The following is an 18,414-nucleotide window of genomic DNA, read 5'->3' as shown; positions in this document are numbered from 1 at the left end:
CCATAGAGGATGCCCAATGGATACCATGTCTCTGTGGGTTGATGCGTCTTCTGTTTTGTTGGTGGGGGGAGGGAGCTTCTGCAGTGTCCATTTATTTGTGCTTTGTTTTTAGACTAAATCCAGACCAGCCTCAGGCCCCACTTTAGCCTATGCAGGTTTCAAACTCCTGCCTTGGCCTGTCTAGTCTACAATGGCAGGAATGTGAATCATTCTTACCACCTTGTTTTCTGATGGTTTTATCCTATTCTGTTCTGCTGTTTTGTTTTGTTCTGATTGTTGTTGTTGTTGTTGTTGTTGAGACAGGGTCTTACCATACAACCCAAGCTGGCCTGGAACTCAAAATCCTCCTGCCTTAGCCCCAGAGTCCCGGGCTATAGGCGTGGCCTCCACACCCTGTTTGAGTGTCCCTATGTGGGCGTGTGCTCAACGCCTTTGTCTGCATGCCTGCAAGGCAAAGGGAAGCCTGTCACCATCCCCGTCCTACCTCGTTCAGCCTGCACAGGCCTCTCCAAGGCATTCAATCACCACAGGATCATTCACCACGTGGATGTCTAAAAAGACAAGATCGGGTAAAGCTGGAAGAATTGACGAACTCTCAGCCTCACAAACTGTGGCTCCTAGGATGAGAAGCCATGCACTGAAGAGATACAGAATAGAGGCTAAAATGGTGGGCACTGTTTCATTTTGTAAAACTTTCACAGAGACTGGGCCACCAGCCCACCTCCAAGCACTGTCCGTTGTACTGAGCAGGCTCCGTTTACTGCACCTGGATAGGTCCCTGTCGAGGGAGCCAATTAAAAGAGACGGTTAACAGAAATTCCCTCCCTACAAATGTTCACCAGACTCAGGGATGTGCATCTGGGTCCTGGTGGGATGTACTGGACCTAGATAAATGACTGAACCCTAGGGGAATCAGGCCAGGGTGCCCCAGGCCAAGTTCTAGAACTCCAATGCCAGTGAGAGAGAGTCTTCAGGATAAACCAGCCCAGGGATGGAACAGCAGCTGTCACAGGGCCCGTCTGGACTTTTAAGGCCGTGTCCCAGCTGTTCTGTCTGAAAACGGTGTGCACATCACAGAACCCATCACAGAACCTGTGTCAATGCATCCTTAACCCACACTGATGGGGTACTCAGAGATCCAGGAACTGGCAATGGGCATCACAATAAGATGACAGCCAGGCACGAGCCTGTTCCTGCCTTGGTCCAGCATCTGACCCCAGTGTGACCTCCCTCCTCCCCAACTTGGGCTGACTCATGCTTCCAGAATGGGAACCTGAGTGTTCTGGCTACCCAGCCATAACTGACTCACATCTCATCTAGGGGATGCTGTGGAAAGAGTTTGTGGCAGCCACCAGCTCTCAAAAAAGACCCACTTATTACTTCCTGAATACTTCCTATGTGCCATGCACCAGTCACATGGCCACATTTCCCACGTATAATGACCCTGGGGAGGTGAGTGGGAGATGGGAGGCATCTTTCCTTTTTTAGGAAGAAGAACATTAAGGCCCAAAGAGGAGCACCCTGCGGGAGGCCCGCTCAGCTCTCCTGAAGGAGCCAGGCCTGGCTGCAAGAGGGGCATCTGGCAGCAGACTTCATGAGAGGATTGTCACAGCCCCAGCTCAGCCACCGGGTGGGGCTAGCACAGTCCACACTCAGCCTGACAGCACAAGCTGCACCCGGAAGCTGCTTCACAGGGAGGTGTCCCCACGTTCCTTGGCCCCAGCCCTGCTGGGGTGGGTGGGTGGGTGGGTGAGGCGTGGGGGCAACTTAGCTCTTCTCATTCCTGTGGTTTCAAGTGGCCATTGAGTCAGATTTAAGTGACTGGGGACTCATGATGTCCTAGGCCAATCTGGCACTTCTTTAAAAGCTTACAAATATCTAAGTGCTTACCATTTCAGCAGCCCTGCCCCAGAACCACAAGGGCACACACTGCTTTCCCCAGCCCTCACCACAGCCTTCAAATGTCTTTAGAGCAACAAAGGCCTTCTTAGGGACTTACCTCTCTTGTGAGCATTGTAAAAACACAGGTGTGCACATCTGCCTAGCTCAGGCAAGCAGATAGGCCCTCACAGGTATGTGCCACACACACTCTGTGCAAACCCTCACGATCCTCAGCCCTTGAGGTACCCATGGGTCTCCAACTTGCTCCAGTGCCCCCAAGTCCCCAGGCTACAATGAAACCCAAAAGACTATGGTGCATGTCAGCAAGACTCACTCAAATCACACACACATACACACACACACACACACACACACGCACACGCACACGCACACGCAACAGACACGTGTGAGCCCAAGTGTTCACACACGAGTGCATACTCCAAGACATACATGTGAGACCTTCAGAAGACTAGGTGCAACAAGGGGCCACAGCTGCCCAGAGGCTGCAGCCCCCAGCCTCACCTCTAGGAGTCACTGTCAAGTTCTCTGGCCCAGGACTGGACTCTAAGGCAGGAACAACGAAAATAGCCTGAAGAACAAACTCCCCCTCAACCCTACCCCTGACAGACAACCAGGTGGGCAGCAGATGGCACCACTTGGCTGCAGGTTAGGACCCAGCCATCCTTGAGGCGGCAAGAGATGGACATGCTGGTAGCCTGGATTCCCAGGGATGTGGAATAATCTCCTACCCAGGCAGGCAGCTTGAACTCAGGGAGACTGAACCCCAGGTAGAGGTGAAAGAACCGAAGGGCACTGGGGGAGCTGGGAAGGAGGATGGAGGGAGGGGCACCGGGGAAGCAGAGAATGTGGAAAGAAGACCTGGACAAGGGAAATGGGAAAGATAAAAGCCAGAGAGGAGTGGAGGAGCAAGAAGAGAAGGAGGGGAAGAGAAGAGGGACGGGACAGAGACGGAGCAGGGCAGAAAGGCAGGGGAAGGGGCAAGATGGCCCTCATGTACGCAGGCCATCAGCCATAGCCCCCTTATCCCACCAGCCCACCCCTCCACCCAGGTCAGGACAGAGCCTGGCCCATGCTTCCAGGGCCCCTCCTTTCTCCAGTCCAGTGACCCAAATGAGTCTGGACTGCAGGACGCTGTGGGCAAGCAGAGTTCACCACCTCACATGAAGAGCAAGGTGTGGGGAACGTGTAATAGAACCCGCTAGAGCTGGAACTCAGAAGCAGGGACCCCACTGTATGGACAGGGGATGGCTAGTTTTCTCCTCCCCTAGGGCTGGCAGGACCCCCTCCAGTGACCTTGGCTGGCTAGAATGTTCTAGCCCAAAGGGATTAAACTACCTCAGTACCTTGGCATAAGCTAGCTACCAGCCTAATACTCAGACAGGGACTCTTTCCAATAAGCCCCGGTGACAGGCAAAGGGGGTTAGGAGGTGCTGGAGGGTAAGTGCCCCCTATATACCTTTGCATCACCATGCCCCCATCTGGAGTTATAAACATAGTAAGAACCCTAAGACAGGGCCTGTCCTCATGTATGTGGAGTCAAAGCTGAATAACAAAGTGAGAAGCCACGGAGCCTACACAGACCGTGAGGCCCATTGTTAGGCATAAGCAGTGACCCTCTCTTCCTTATCCTTTCTATCTTGGGGCCGTGTGAGGGTCTGAGAGACCTCTTGGCATGGAGAAGAGGGAAACTCTGGGACAGGCTGTTTGTCATGGCTTCATTCCCAGAATTCCCCGTCCTTCCAGCACCCAAGCCCTCCCAGAGGTTGGGAGAGGCAGAGCAGCCTTTACAGCCTAAAAAGGAGCTGCTGAGCCCTCTGCTTCAGTCCCCCCCTTGGTCAGAACGCCTGGTACCAAAGCCTCTGCCCTGCACAAGTAGGTGGACCTCACTGTCCCACTCTACTCCCCGCTCTCCTTACCTCTTCTCTCTCCTCCTTGGTAAAACTAGAAGATAAAATACCAGACCTTCCCATAGCACTGCGGCCCATGGCTGATCACAGCATACCCTTCCACGGCTGCCCACTTCCCCTAGACAGAAAGCACCCTCTTCTGCCTGCTCCTGAGCCTTTGGGGCTTTATCTCCAGACAGCAAATGCCTTTGCCTGTTCCTGAACCACAGGACTGTTTTCAGGCCTCTGATTATGCTGGTGCCCACTTTGTACAACCACACCCCACCATATTGGGTGGGTCAGGTGCACACCTCAGAGCCCACAGCCCCCTGACATACCTCCTGGAGCAGACTGCCCCCTGAATATTTATCTGAATTTCTCCTAGTCTGCAATCGCTCTGCTGTGAGGACTCAGGGAATTTCTGCCAAATTAGTGTCTTTAGCACCTCACACACCACTCAACACCCTGGAAGTGTTGACGGATGTTACTGACGATTACTAGACACCAGTAATTTCATCAGTGCTGTGTTTATGGCTCTTCTCACCTGGAAGGTGGCTGGGGTAGGCAGCTGGAAGCCAGTACTCAACCCCCGACTGAAGGCCCTCTCACGGGCACTAGGCCTGCATCAGCAGATTTATCACAGACTTGAGGCCCTAAGGACGATCAAGGACTGCTGGCTAGACAGTCCCTGGGAAGGAAGGTTACACTCTGAATCCACACCAGGCTATGGGCTCTGAAATCACTCGGGTATAAGAAGACCTGTGGGTGCACTAGAGGGCTTACGACTCCCCCACAGCTTGCCAATCCCTGGGGCCTCCACAGAGCTGCCCAGAGGCCCCAAGGAATGACATCATGTCTTCTTGACGGTAGCTAGAGCAAGAAGCTGATACTGTGAGCCCTGCCCTTGGGAAGCTTCCAGGTTGGGAAATGAGGAGCAACACCCAAGACCAGGAAGACCCAGGTTTGCCAGGCCAGGCCACAGCTCAGGCTGGCACGCTCTGTGTCCCTGTGGCGATGACAGCCACCACGGTGAGAATGGTGATTCCTCATTCAGTACACGAAGCCTGAGACTCCAAGCCAAGACCTTTAACCCTTGTGGTGACTGTGGAGTAGGCAGAGGGGCTAATCTGACAGATTGAAAGGGGAGTCTCCGAAATCTAGCATCACCCTTCACCAGTGGTAGTGCTGGGTCCAAATGCAGATCCTCCAGCGCTCACACACTTGCCCTTTCTGCCCACCTCTTGGCCACACTACGCTCTAGATAGCCTGACACTTCCCTTTCAGGGAAGCCTCAAGAGCTCCTGACTACCAACAGCATAGCCCTTCCTAGTGAGGCTCCCCTCAAGCCACACACCACACTAGCCACCACTGTTTCCACCCACACTCACCACATCTCACGTTTCGCCCTTGAGTTTCCCAAGTTTCTTCTGTGCTCTGAACAAACCACCTGCCCCATTTTACAGATAAAAAAACCAAAGGATTAGGAGGAGTGTTATGCAACTAGCCCAAGGTCACACAGCTGGGAAGCAAATGAGCTTGGCTAGGACTATTAGAGCGTTCATTTGTGTTACAGACAATTAGGAAGGGAACTAACAGCCCGTGCTGCTAATGGTCCCAGGGAGAAGGAGCTAGAGGTTCCAGAGGTGATTCAGGCAACAAGATCTGGGTGGTAAATGTCAGCGTGGGAAGAGTGAGAAAAATACAGAGAAGAGCAGAAAGGGAGGTGGCGTTTGCCCAAACGAGGGAGATATTGGGACACAGCAGGAAAAGCCATGGATGGGAGTCACTTCACGTGACCCTCTAACTTGCTGTGTGACTTTGAGGGAGCCCCCTCCCTCTCTGGATGCCTGTCTGTAAACAAACACTAAATAAACCTAGGTAACCTCTGGGGTCCCAACCTGACCCTCATATCCAGAGTTGCCACTGAGCCCAGAAATGAAGACTCTGATACCAGAGCCTTTGACGTGGGCAGGGGATAGGACAGCACTGGCTGGCAGGAACCACCAGCCGATGTGGCATCTGAGTGAAGCCTGAGGGTTGAGCCCAGGCACACACTGCGGCGTTCCCAGAAGCCCTCCATCATCTGTCTTAGGAACCTGTGTGGACCCTCGGGAGTTCCAGCCTGCAGATGCTGGAACACAGAGGTAGATGAGTCCAAACAGGATGTGGGCTCACAGGGAAGAAAACAGAGCATGGCCACGACTGTATAACATCTGCAATACCTGGTCACCCTCGGGGAAAGGAGAGAGTCGTTGGACAATGGTTAGAGAAAAATCCCTAGAAGGAAGGAGATTTCAGAACAGGAACCAACGGTCTGCCAAACTGGAGGATATTTGAAGATCAAGTTAATCTCCAACCCCAACCTAAGGAGTATGGCTCCTAAATATAAATAAATTCTAAACCATCAACAAAGGGCATCTCTCTCTCTCTCTCTCTCTCTCTCTCTCTCTCTCTCTCTCTCTCTCTCTCTCTCTTTCTCAGGCCTGCAGTTCAACAGCCCAGATGCTGTGGAGAGCTCATCAGAACTCCCACAACCCCATCTTGGGTCACTCTTCTCTTCTAAGCACAGCCCTTCACATCGCCTCCACCCGCCAAGGACACACCACCTGGGAAGTCGAATTCCTTACTGTCTTGCCCTGTCCCCTCTTGTTGGTGTATGACATGTATGTTTCCTTTCAGATCCAAGAGGTATCTGGCAGAAACAGGCCACCCACTCCACATGGCTACTTCCATCCTCTTGGAACATGAAGGTGACCCTTCTCTTTCCAGCCTAGCTGGCCCCTGTCTCCTTCATCACTGACGGTGAATTGAAGGCAAAAGTGGACATATGAGGCCCTGTGGTTTATCCCTGGCATTAACGCCCCCTGCCCTTGCCCCACCATCCCATCTGTCATGTGGGAAGTTCTTTTTGTAGTTCAATAGTAAGGCCTCACACTGTCTGTTCTGGAGTCTGAGGACTGAGGCACAGAAGACTTAACTAGCTGGAAGAGTTGCCTCCTTACAAGGGGATAAGGCTAGAAGAGAGATTACTGAGGCGCCAGGCCCAGGGCCGTGACATGCACCTGCCACAGCTCCAGGGAGATCAGGGACCTGCCAACTTACCCCTCCCAATGAGCTCATGGCTGCATCTGCCAGGCTCTGGCCCTGGGGAGCAGGTGCTGACAACGGGGCCTGGGCACCAGGCCGAGGCCAGGAAGGCGGGAAAGCTTCTGAGAGCCAACGGCAAAACCATCCTACGAGACTGAGATGCAGCGGCCTTCAGCCTCCACGTGCGGCCTCTGGCTAGTGGGCCACCATCTCTGTTCTTCCCCAGGTCCCTGACACTGGATGTGGCCTCATTCCTCTGGAGATCATGGATGGGGGAAGGGCAGGACAGTCTTCTCCCTACAGTTTTCCCTGGGGACTCTGGACAGTTGCCCTGTGTTAAGGAGTAGAAAGTCTGCTGGGCAGGAGATTATGGCTAAGTGCTGTCATTTCTGAGGTTGTTGTAGGCACACACCTAAATGCTAGTTATAAAGTGCCTATAAATCCACAAATAGATGCCTCCATTCTGGTACCAGCACATCCCTAGAGGTAGGACAAATTGGGAGTCAAACCCAGCCCAGGTTCACCTGAATCTTTGGGGTCAAGAACCTTCTCCACCAATCCTTGGTAAGACAGGCTACAGCTTCCAGAAGCTAGGAAAGGTGACCTGCTCTGGCGATGCCAGGTGCTGGGCCACCAGGGGCCACCTTCACATCCTGGTTTGTGTGCCCAGGTCCAGAGAAAGCAATCTCGCACAACGCCAGACACAAATGTTTCCCAGAACCTTTCCCACCAGAGATTCCCCGGCCAGTCCCTGCATCTTCCAGCTCTCCAACCCTGCCTTACCAAGGGGCCACCAAAGCTCCCCTTTCTCACCATCCTCTTCCCCAGGCCTCTGCTCCCACTCAGAATTCCACTTCAGATACGAAGGTGCCCAGGCTGTAGCCTAGAAGCAGGCAAGCATGGCGGAAGGCCACTGGGGGTGGGGGCCTCTAACTCTGAGACAATTGGTTCTAGAAGTATCTCTGAGCTCCTCTCGGACTCTCCCTTGGTCTCACCACAGGAAGCCATTGTCTCTCCTTTCTCCCCCACACATCCCACGGAGAAGACACTTAGATGATCCACTTTCCCAAATTTCCAGAGAGGAGGACCTGGCTTAAGGCCATACCACATTTCCATGTCATTTCCAAGCAGCACCAAGAGGGCTGGGCAGGCATGTTGCTGGACAGTCCCCACCCAGGAGGCAGGGTAAATTCCCAGGGTAGCAAGTCACTGAGTCTGAGTCGGGTCACAGGCATGGGGTCCTAGAGACTAAAGGGTTCTATAATGATGCTGTTAAGACGCTAACTACCTATTGCCTCCTGCCACCCCAGAGAGAGACGGGTCTTTCTCAGCTTCTCCCACGCTGCCCTTCCCCAGCAGACCCCACCCTGCTCTTACCCTGGCTTACTCCGAGTCCCCTCAGCACTCAGATGCAAAGTTTACTGTGTGTTCAATCATTTTGCTTATGTGTTACTTTACAAATGTTCTCATAGACCTCAGCTCCGAGAGCTAAGAGAGTCTGGAGCGTTAATTAAGTCCATTTTGCTAGAGGATTAGTCCCTGCCCTTAAGGAGTGCCGAGGAACACTCTGGAATCGAAGCCACATCTCTCTTGCTGCAATTTTTTCCTCTTGATAATCAAGCAATCTCCCTGACGAAACTCCTCTCAATAAGCAGCTTCTCCTCACATTCAAGTTCTCGCTAGGACTCCGGGGAGGCCCCAGAGAAGGTCATACGGGGGCAGGAAACTCTGCTGTGCCTGGAAGAAGAGGTCAGTTCCTCTTCAAAGGAAATAGACATCCTTGGTGTACTGCAAACTCTTCCCAGGCCAGGAAGTCCACTCTTACTAGCCTCAGAAACCAAGCTGTCTGCAGAGGCTGCATCTTTACCAGAACCCAGGGGACTCCCTGCAAGGCCACAGAAGGCCGTGGGGAGAGAGTGGTCTAGGAGAGAATTGTGGCTCCAGCGCTTCTTGACTGCATGAACTCCATCACTCTGCACCTTTATGTCACAGTCCGTGGAATGAACCCAGTTGTGGAAACCCTGTAAGAGAACGGGTAACAAAGAGTGGAGCGGATAAGACACATTCATCTCTGCTGAATAGGACAGGGTGATGCTGGACAGGCAGGGTACAAAGGAAGGCCTCCTGGGCAGGCTTGCTTCATCTGTCTGCACCTGGGTCAGGGATCCTGCTCCTTCTCCTTCAACCCCAAGGCCTTAGCCAGCCTGGCTTACCGACAGGTAAGGGTATCAAAAATGTGTTCTATAAAAGCAGATCAGTGGACCTGGGTAGTTGGCTCTGTGGGTAAGAGTGCTTGATGTCTACGCAAGAAGATTTGAATTCAAACCCCCAGCACCCAAGCAAAGACCTGGTTGTTGCTCCTGTAAGCCCAGCACTGATCACTGAGGCTTGCTGGCTGCCAGCCTAGTTCAGGTTTAGTGAGAGACCTGTCTCAAGGGATTAGGTAGAAAATGATGGAGGAGGGCCGCCAAGGCTCTCTGGCCTCTGTATGCATGCCCATGAGTATGTATGCCCACACATACACCACACAAACATTCAGACCCCACCAATCGGACCTGTGTGGGAGGTGTTTGGGGAGGGCACCCCAGCCCTGAAACCTAAGGAAGTATCTTCCTTTCCCCCAGCTCTCCAGCCTACCCTGAGCATGGACCTCATTGGGGGCCAGTGATGGGCTGGAGGTGAGGGCTGTCAGGGCTTCCTGAGTGACAGCTCTCTTACCCACTGAGTCAATGCCCCAGGCCCGTAGATCGGCCTTTATAAAAAGCGTTTTCTGATCCTCTCACTCCACCCATGAGCCAGGTTGGCTAGGGCTCACAGTTGAAGGAGAAGGAGCAGGGTCCCTGGTCCAGTCACTAGTCCAGGGGGCAGGTGTACCTGGAAGGCCTTCCTTGGTCCCCTGCCTGTCCAGCACCACACTTTACTCTTAAGCTGCTCCTTGATACCAAACCAGACATTCTCCAAGAGATGAGAATAGGGTCTTCCAAGAGCTGGGGTAGGAAAGGATTTGCCCCTGGGGGAGGAGCTATACCAGGGCAGAACACATGGGCCTTTGGTACAAGCTTCCCAGAGGCTCTGGAGGGAAGTCCCCATTGTCCTGGTCCTGCCCCCAAATGGCAAGTTATCTGTCACCAGTTGGTCTAATCTCGGCCCACAGTACAAAATATATTTTACACAGAGGCCAACATGTACGTGTTGTCATGAAACCTTGCTTTGTAATGAATTCACAGTCCTTGTGACCCTCCAGCAAGCCACAGACAACCATCTGATAAATCTTGTCACAGGTCATGCAAACGAGATTCAGTTCAAGGGAGTGAGTGTTTCCACCAGGACAAGGACACTGAGTTAGCCAGCGAGACAGCTAATGCATTCACTCCTCCCTTAATAAACCCCGTCAGTGGGGAGACAAGGCCACAGCTGAGAATGGGAAGAGAAAGTCGCCCAGGCTGCCCCTCCGAAACAGGCTCTGAGCACTCGTCTCCCTACCCCCTCCCAGGAGCTAGAGCACCAGAGGCCCTTTACAGCGGGTTAAAACCTAAGGAGCTTTGAAGAGATGTAAGGTGAGTTTGCCACTCACTTCAGGGTCCACATCTACTTCCAGACGTGCATCCCCTGAACCGTGAAAACTTTTGTGAAGCCCTGTGAGCCAGGCTGGGTTCCGGGCTCCTCTGCCCATCCAACCGAACTTCAAGTGGGAGAAAGCAGACCTTGAAGGAGGGACATGAAGAAGATGGGATCTGTCCAAAGCTGTGAGAGTAAAACAAGAGGTTATAAGTTCACCAAAGGGGCACCATGCCCTCCTGGCTCCTCCTTCAGAATCCAGAGGCCATTTTAGCATAATTTCAGTCATAACAGAAATAGTATGTGGAGGGTTAGTGAGGCCTTCTCACAGGGGAACTTGCCCAGGGCCCCAAGAACTTCCTGGCAGTTCCAGACTCCCTTGCTCCTCAGAGGCTGCCCCAGACCAGAGCATCTTGGGCCCAGAGGGGCCTGCTCAGTTCCTGTTGACAGGCACTGTCTCTGATGACTGAGGAAGGTCAGGTTGCCTTCTAAGGTACAGGGCACCTTGGGGGGAGGGGCAATCAAGAGCATCATCAGCCCATCCCTGTCCAGAAAGAAGGCAGGGCCCACACCCAGGGCTTCCCGCCTAGGAACGGCACCTCCCAGCTGAAATCCTGGCCATGCAAGCACCTTAAAGGCTGCAAGAGAAGGGTGACATCGGCACTACCCCCCACCCCCACAAAACCCCAACAGGAAATGTGTTGAGCTCGTCAACATCTCTATGGCCACCAGGCCAGTGGCCCTATGGCTCCCAAATGATGGGGCAGGAGCCAGGTCATTAGGCAGGGAGACTGTCATTAAAGCAGGTGATGCCACCGTGCTCAGACAATGGCAAACAGTCATTAGTGGCTGTGTCACAGGGTGAGGCAATGCTGTCTGGGGGAAGGGACAGCACTGGATACAGGGAGCCCATACACACAAATATACACACGCGCACACACAGAGAGGTGCACACTCAAGCACTCACAAGCAGAAGTGTGAATAGACTTCCACCCTCCCACTCCTTTAGAGGCATAAAGACACACTTGCATCTCCACACATTCAGACACAGGAACTTAAATGTTTGCACATTCACATGCACACATGGTTACACACAATTGCATAACAAGGTATCAGTAGACACACGCATGTTCATACATAGGGATGCCCTGTAGCTGACACATTTACCCATAGAGGAACATGAGCAGAAATGCATCCAGAGTACAAGCCTGGCACCCACACTCCCGTTCACACAGGTGAGAGTAGACACACACACACACACACACACACACACACACACACACACAGGCATGCGAGGCACACGTCCCCATAGGGATGTAAGAAATGGTGTTCACACTCTAGGGCACGTGCTTTTTCACACACAAGGAGTGTGAGAGGGCATACTCACATAGGCACACATGTGAAGGCATATTTGCACTCTCACACATGAGCTAACTAGACACATTGTCCAATAAGTATCCAGAATCTGAAGACCCCTGTGCCACCAGAGGGGCCCTAAGATCCTCCCACAACCAGGCACCCCAACACACAGAAACCCCCTTGCCCTAATACACACACACACACACACACACACACACACACACACACACACACACACCATGCATATATACACACACCATGCACGCACAAAAAAAACCCTCAGGCAGACACACATACATACACACCATGCACATACATACACCATGCATACACATACATACACCACACACATACACACACACACACACACACACACACACACACACACACACACGTCCAAGGGGAGGTTCCCACATGCCCTATCCCAAGGTGTCCAGGCCTCCTGAACTCCATGGTAGGAGACTGGCAGAAGCCGGGGCTCAGAGGAGTTTGGTCCACTCCCTGTCCTCTTCTGCCATGGTGCTTCTCTGTCCCCTGTAGACTGCAGGAAGGACAGACGTACAGGACTAGCAAAGCTGACTGATGAAGTCCTTGGGTCAATTTCTTGCTCTGCCACTTACAAGTTCTGGGGACATTCATTCCCTGAAGCCTTTGTTAAACCATCATGAGTTTCATGACTTTACACATGCTCTATTTATTATTTTACATAAATTCTATTCATTTCTACAGACCCCGACACGGGTCTCAATGGGCTAAAGTCGGGATGTCAGCAGAACGAGGCTCTTTCCTGCCAGCCATAACCCTCAGCTCACCTGGCTTCAGAGCCAGCTCTTCATCATATTGGTCTTCTGCCTCCTTCTTCTATATTTCAAGGGCTCAGGAAACAATGCTGGATCCACCCAGATAATCCAGGCTAATCTCCCCAACTCTTTTATCTATGAAGTCCCTTTGCCCTGACCAGGATGAAGCCATCTCTGGATGGGGTGGGGAGTGGGGATGCTATTCTTCTGTCTACAAGGTTGTCTAAACTTGGGCGCATGGTTTCCGGTGCAGCTCCTCAGCATCTTCAACGGCCCCCACCCTGTGGATGGTCACAGGGGTGTAGAAAGCTTTAGGAATGCTTCACACACAAGCTGCCTTCAGTCTTCAGCTTCCTAAGCCCGGAAGGGGAACAGTCTACAGAGTGGAGGGGAGGAACCTCAGAGACTCGACAGGCCCATGCAGACCTGGGTTAAGGACCGTGAGAGCATGTGTGTGTGTCTGCAGCTGTCCCCTGTGCAAGTACACACTGCAGAGGTCTGTCAGAGTGGGGATGTTGCTCCTGTGTGTTCCTGTTTTCCTCGTCTGCTTCCTCCGTCTGTAGGGCCCTGGGGCCAGCAGGTGGAGGAGGCCCAGCCTGAGCTACTATTACTTGAGTAAGTACAGACCACGGAGCGATGGTCTGACAAGTTGGAGCCCAGGTGGAGGAAGAGCCCACTGAAAACAGTCATTAGATCCCAGCCTACTCGGTGTGTTCGTCCTCTCTGAACACAGCCAACGGCGCTTCAGAGAAGAGCTGAGGCTATCAGATTCCTGCTGGCCAGTCTTACAGGACATTTCTGAAGCCCAGCTGCACCCATTGCCACGCCCTCTTGCCTACATCATCCCTGGACCCTCTGGCACTTCTCTTCAGCCCATGCCAAGCTAATATCTTATCCCAACCTTCTGACTCCCTCTGAAAACACAGAGTTTGGGGGATTAGGCCCCCCAAACATGAGTAGGGGGCTGGACTAGGAGACAGAAGATCTGGGTGCAAACCCCAGTCCTCTACAAAATGGGAATGCAGATGTGCTGGGCCTGCCCAGAGGAGATGGCATGCCTAAACACTTTCATGTGAATTATGGAACACAAGGAAGGACTCCTACCTTCTTTGTGGGACAGGTAAGTAGGCCATTCCCAGGATAGCATTTCATATACCAGCCACTGTGGAGATTCCCACATTTCTGTCTGTCAGGGGATCCCCAACAGTTGTTGTGGGGAGGACACTGGAGGACAGGGAGGAGACCATACAAATGGCTAGCAGCTACAAGGTCCTGCAAAGCAGATGTTATAAATGCTTGAGGTCAACCATGAAGCCCCTTGGCCATGTCAGTGCTGGAAATACAGAGACCCAATAGCTAGAACTGAGGCTTCAGTTTCCAGGCATCTGCAAGCCTCCTACACGGGCACTGAGGACCACTGCATGAGTGTGAGCAACCTGGAGCCTGGTAGCTCCCCACCTGGCTGCTCCTTACCAGATCTGGCCAGCTTGTCAGCTGGAGCAGTGCCTGGTGTCACTCTAGGCTGCTGCCACCTGGCAGGTGCACAGATCTCTCCACAGGGAGTAGAACATGGTTTCGGTCTATTATCAGGCCAGATAAAGGCAGTCTCCAGAGCTTCAGGGAGAGAGCCGGGCTTACAAATAAGCATCTCAGACATGCCCCACCACTCCCCCAGTCTCCTTTGTCAGCTGTCCACCTGCCGATGACTCTTTGTTTCTCTCTAAAAGCTGCCCCAGGGAGGGGGCAGCTCCTAAACAGCTGTGTGCAGTGAACAGGGAAGAGAGGAGTGAGGAGGCTGCATGCAACCAGCCAGGCAGGCGTGACTGGCTGCCAGGGCTGGATAGAAAGGGGTTCTGGGACTCAGGGAGTATTAGTCTCGGGGGTCATGGGAGTTGGGGTGCATCATCACCCACATACTCCGCCTGACTTGTCTTATCCCGCTGCTCGACACAGGGCTTACACGGAGGAGGTAATCACAAAAGCATTTCCTGAGTGGATGACCAAAGAAAGAGCAGGGGAAGGTGAGATCGCTGCTTTCTCCAGTGGTCCAGATTCCAGAGATGTTTGGAGAGGGGAAACGGGGTCCCCAGACCCTAAGATGAGGGGAAGGAGGGGATCATTCCCTAAGAGTCACAGAAACTGATGCCCACCAACAGCTGCTCACCTACTCTACCTACAGATACAGAATCATAGCCAAAGAAACACCCCTGCCGTAGTGAGGGCTGCAGTGAGAACTCTCACTCAGAGGACAGGGAGGGGAGACTCCCTGCAGGAAGGAACAGACGTATAAGCTGAAGGCCAGTGTGCAGGCTCTAAGAAGGCAAGGAGGAGCAGGTGCTGAGCGTGTGTGTGTGTGTGTGTGTGTGTGTGTGTGTGTGTGTGTGGCCAGCAGGAGCCATCCTCAGGGCTGGAGGTGAGCTGGACACAGTGGGCAGCACACAGTAGACACAGGGAACACTGTTCCTTGGACTATCATTTCCTCCTAGCTGGCAAGCAGAAGAAAGGGTGCTGCTGGGGAGCCAGGCTGCCCGGGCTGTGCCCCTCATCCCTCCCTGGAAGGCATCAACAGTAAGCGGAAGCAGGGGCCCTCTGCCAGTTCCCCTTGGGCAATCCTTCTTCCTGCTCCTCTCCATGCAGAGGCAGGCCTGAAATCTGTGCCAAGAGGTCTCTGGCATGAGCCCAGCACCCGCAGTGCTGGCCACGGGCTAGTTTTCCTGGGGGAAGGCTGGGCAGCTGAAGCCTGGACCAGGGAAAGCTAAATGTTCTGTGCTGGGTCCTATCTGCAAAAAGGTAAAGCCTGGGCATTCCGACTTGTCCTTGCCCTGCCATGAGTATGCATTTCTCTACACTCTGGGCCTATTGAGGCTTCCTGGAGAAGCTTGCCCAATAGGTTTCCTAGTGGCTGTACCCAGCAGGACCTTATAGGAGGTTGATTGGACCACGGGCCTAAGTACCAGGTGTTTGGAAGGGTCTACACTTGACTGTAACTAGCAAGGGGGGAGGTCTTTTGCTCCACCCCTTGGCATTGTTATAAATAGACCTTTGGAATAAAGTTCTGTGCTAGTGGATAAGGATCCAAGCTCATCTAAGTCCATCCTGTGTTTTCTCTCCCCTCTATTTCTAACTAAGTTTTTTATCCCTCCTTCCTCAAGGGTCTCTGGAGTAAATAAATGTTGGGAGTGCTCTGCCACATTCTTTTCAACCATCAAGCTTGTCTTTTTTTTTTTTTAACTAACTTATTCTTTGAGACAGGATCTCACTATGTAACCTTATCTGGCCTGGATCTTACTATGTAGCCCTGGCTGGCTTCAAATTCAGAGATCCTCCTGGGTGCTTGGATTAAAGGCATGCACCACAATATGCAGCCAGCCTCCAAGATTTTGGCTATGACAAGGTGTCAAGGTCCCCCAGACACTGAATGGGAAATACAAGGAGTAGGATGTTTAGAACTCAGTACAGTTCAGGCCTCTGGGAGCTGGCTGCTGGTGGCCTGCATGAGATCCCAGGACAAGGACCCTATGTCAACATGAGATTTATCCAACTCAGCCCAGGCAAGCAGACAAGCAGATTCTGCAAAGCCCACAGCCAACCCTCTTGCCACAGGTATCCATACACTGACTCCTCCACAGTCCATTTGGGGTCTGTGACTCAAGCTATCCCACAGCTCTTAGTGATAAACCCTCTGCCCCAGAAGACAGAGCAAATGCTCTGTGTACAAGATGGCCTTTCACTCAGAAAGAGCTACCACCAAGACCTACTGTGAAGAAGTGTGGCATCCAGGGACCGGAGCCCTCACCATCCCTGTGCTCACTGAATCGGCTCAGCTGAAAGGCAGACACAAACGTGTCAACAGCCAACAACAAATAGCTACAAATTGGGTTAAGTGGGCTGAGGACGGGAGAGCTCAATTAGCCTTGCGGCCTCCTCCAGCCCTTGAGGCCTGTCCTCATTACACAGTCAGACATGCCTGCTTTCCCCAGGGTTCCCTGGCTGAGAGCCTGGCAGAGCAGGGGTGTTAACAACTGGCTAAGGAGCCCTTATTGAACCAAACTGTTATAAATAGACCTTTATACTGGGGGAAAGAATTAAAAACTAAAATAAAAATAGCCACCATTCGGTATAACCTCATTTTATGAATCTAGAGACCAAGCATTTGATAAATCACACAGCTGCTAAATGGCAGAGCCCCAGACCAGAATCAGATGTCCCCACTCAGGGCCACGGTCCCATAGCACCCACCCAGCAGCCTGTCTTGCTACCCTCGTGCCCATCTGGAACTAAGATATAGCCTCCAGGGATCTGCAGCATCCTGACTCATCTCCGAGGCTCTTTGCAAATGAATGCTGTCTAGTCAAACTGTGTGTGACGTCAATGTTTCACATCTGAGATGTCCCACACAGAACGTGGCCCCACTCCACTGTCCAGGTGTGGCCACCCAGGGTGGGGCAGCCAAGGGAAGGAAACTCCGAAGATCTGGGAAATGGAGGAGAATGCACAAGCCACCAAAGGACTTTGGCCCAGTAGTGAAATGCCTGGATTGTAGCCTCTGTGGATTCCTGAGGAAGTCATGGTTCCTCTGAGTTCCACCTACAACACTCCAGTAATGCCAGCTTTTGTCACCACGGTCACCATCCCACACAGATTTGCACCTCCCAGCTTGTGTGTGGGGCACCTTCCCTCTCCCCCACCCCCACAGTTCCTCTTCCTCCAGGCCTCGGGCTCCTCCCGGAAGGTGGCCCAGAGCTCCTGGACTAGACGGTGCCTCTGCCAAGAGTGTATAAAGCTTGCCTGGTATACAGAAGGGGCCTCACCTCTCCACCCCTTCTGTGCCCTGCATCCTTCCCAAAGCCACACTCTGCTCCCCGGTCCCCACTCTGGAATCCTCAGAAATGCCTATCTCACAGCCACAGATGCTCAGAGGCCAGAAGGCCATGCTCCCACATCCTCTGCCTCTCCTGCGGCCTCAGGTCAGCCCTGCTCCCAGGGAAAGAAACAGACACTGAGCAGGTAGTGCCTGCCCTCTGTCACCAACAGCTTGGGAACACTTTTGAAGGAACCAACATGAAGACAGAATCTGAGTGGGCCCGTGGAGGCCTTCCCATCGTGCCCTAACGCAGGGCTGTGACACTCTCTCTTTCCTGATCAAACCCTGACTCCCGCATGCTGAGTCCCAGGCTGGCCAGTACTCCTGGCAATGTTCACCCAGCAAGCAGTGAGAGGTTGCCAGTCCTTGGACCTGCCTCGGGCCATCCCGAAGAGTGCAAGGCAGAGAAGAGACTGAAACTATGACACAGAGATGAATACCATTCCCATAAGACCATCCAGCCAAATGCCTCTCCTCCCTAACTGTGAGGACAGGCCAAGGAAGGCCAGGGAGAGCCAGCATAGAAGAGAAGCAGGCAAGAGTGAGGAGGAGAGGTCAGAGGTCACAGGGACTGAGTGATAAAGGGAGACCTAGAGGATGGAAGAGTAGGTCTCCAGAGTCCCGGAAGTCCACAGCATGTTCTCACATCCTTCCCAGCTGGCATTGCCCAGATGCCAGCATTTCTGGAGAGTATCCAGGAAAGACCCAGGCATTCTCCAACAGGACTAAATATCCCCTGTCTCCTGCCCTCACTCCCACAGGCTTCCTGCTTCGATGGGCACTCGGTCCCTGGAGCCCTGGCTCCTCACAAGCCTGGGAAAGGGTCCTATCTGAGCTCAGCAAAGGCAGATAGATGCCCTCTCTGGCTGAGAGGGAAAGCCTCTGGCCAAAGGTAGCCTGATCAGACAGGCCTGAGGGGTGCCCACCCTGGGGTGGAGAGGCAGGTCTTCAGGGGAGG

The sequence above is a fragment of the Onychomys torridus genome, chromosome 16, assembly GCF_903995425.1.
Source record: "Onychomys torridus chromosome 16, mOncTor1.1, whole genome shotgun sequence".
NCBI classification, from domain to species: domain Eukaryota; kingdom Metazoa; phylum Chordata; class Mammalia; order Rodentia; family Cricetidae; genus Onychomys; species Onychomys torridus.
This window is presented reverse-complemented; position numbering follows the sequence as displayed.